The sequence below is a fragment of the Physeter macrocephalus genome, chromosome 12 (assembly GCF_002837175.3).
Source record: "Physeter macrocephalus isolate SW-GA chromosome 12, ASM283717v5, whole genome shotgun sequence".
In the NCBI taxonomy this organism is placed as follows: domain Eukaryota; kingdom Metazoa; phylum Chordata; class Mammalia; order Artiodactyla; family Physeteridae; genus Physeter; species Physeter macrocephalus.
In genome coordinates this window covers 68,619,027-68,621,394 of record NC_041225.1, presented here as the reverse complement: position 1 = coordinate 68,621,394, position 2,368 = coordinate 68,619,027, and positions in this window count along the sequence as shown.

Sequence of the window (2,368 nt, the reverse complement as noted above, 5' to 3'; positions counted from 1 at the left end):
ATACCAAAACCAGACAAAGATATCACAAAAAAAGAAAATTACAGACCAATATCACTGATGACTATAGATGCAAAAATCCTCAACAAAATTCTAGCAAACAGAATCCAACAACACATTAAAAGGATCATACACCACGATCAAGTGGGATTTATTCCAGGGATGCAAGGATTGTTCAATGTATGCAAATCAATCAACGTGATACACCATATTAACAAATTGAAGAATGAAAACCATATGATCATCTCAATAGATTCAGAAAAAGCTTTTGACAAAATTCTACACCCATTTATGATAAAACCTCTCCAGAAAGTGGGCATAGAGGGAACCTACCTCAACATAATGAAGGCCATATATGACAAACCCAAGGTCAACATCATTCTCAATGGTGAAAAACTAAAAGCATTTCCTCTAAGATCAGGAATGAGAAAAGGATGTCCACTCTCATCACTATTATTCAACATAGTTTTGGAAGGGCTAGTCATGGCAATCAGAGTAGAAAAAAAAAATAAAAGGAATACAAATTGGAAAAGAAGAGGTAAAACTTTCACTCTTTGCAGATGCCATGATACTATATATAGAGAATCCTAAAAATGGCACCAGAAAACTACTAGAGCTAATCAATGAATTTGGTAAAGTTGCAGGATCCTAAAGATGCCACCAGAAAACTACTAGTGCTAATCAAGGAATTTAGTAAAGTTGCAGGATACAAAATTAATGCACAGCAATCTCTTGCATTGCTATACACTAACAATGAAAGATGAGAAAGACAAATTAAGGAAACAATCCCATTCACCACTGCAACAAAAAAGAATAAAATACCTAGGAATAAACCTACCTAAGACAGTAAAAGACCAGTACTCAGAAAACTATAAGAATCAATATTGTGAAAATAACTATACTACCCAAAGCAATCTACATATTCAATGCAATCCCTATCAAAGTACCAACGGCATTTTTTACAGAACTAGAACAAATCATCTTAAAATTTGTATGGAGATACAAAAGACCTTGAATAGCCAAAGCAGTCTTGAGGGAAAAAAACGGAGCTGGAGGAATCAGACTGTACTACAAAGCTACAGTAATCAAGACAATATGGTACTGGCTCAAAAACAGAAACATAGATCAATGGAACAAGATAGAAAGCCCAGAGATAAGCCCACACACCTATGGTCAACTAATCTAGGAAAAAGGAGGAAAAGATATACAATGGAGAAAAGACAGTGTCTTCAATAAGTGGTGCTGGGATAACTGGACAGCTACATTTAAAAGAATGAAATTAGAACACTCCCTAACACCATACACAAAAATAAACTCAAAATGGTTTAGAGACCTAAATGTAAGACCAGACACTGTAAAACTCTTAGAGGAAAACATAGGAAGAACACTCTTTGACATAAATCACAGCAAGCTCTTTTTTGATCCACCTCCCAGAATAATGGAAATAAAAACAAAAATAAACAAATGGGACCCAGTGAAAGTTCAAAGCTTTTGCACAGCAAAGGAAACCATAAACAAGACAAAAAGACAACCCTCAGAATGGAAGAAAATATTTGCAAACGAATCAATGGACAAAGGATTAATCTCCAAAATATATAAACAGCTCATGCAACTCAATATTAAAGAAACTAACAACCCCATCCAAAAATGGGCGGACGACCTAAATAGACATTTCTCCAAAAAATACATACAGATGGCCAAGAAGCACATGAAAAGCTGTTCATCATCACTAATTATTAGAGAAATGCAAATCAAACTACAGTGAGGTATCACCTCACACCAGTTAGAATGGGCATCTATATACAATGGAATATTACTCAGCCATAAAAAGGAATGAAATTGAGTCATTTGTAGAGCCGTGGATGGATCTAGAGACTGTCATACAGAGTGAAGTAAGTCAGAAAGAGGAAAACAAATATCGTATATTAACGCATGTATGTGAAACCTAGAAAATGGTACAGAAGAACCGGTTTGCAGAGCAGAAGTTGAGAGACAGATGTAGAGAACAAACGTATGGACACCAAGGGGGGAAAACCGCAGTGGGGTGGGGATGGTGGTGTGCTGAATTGGGCTATTGAGATTGACATGTATTCACTGATGTGTATAAAACTGATGACTATTAAGAACCTGCAGTATAAAACAAATAAACAAACAAAATAAAGCAACTAATACTAAACTTTCTTTGGGTTATTTGTATGGAAATATGTTAATATAAATGTTTCAGACATTACATGAAATTCCTAAAAATCTTATATGTTCTGGTATAATGTTATAAGTCATAATTCTAGTTATTATTTTAAAATGTATATCTCAGAAATAACTAAATTTCCTTGTCAATTGCATTATTATGAACTTTCATCAAATCTTTAAC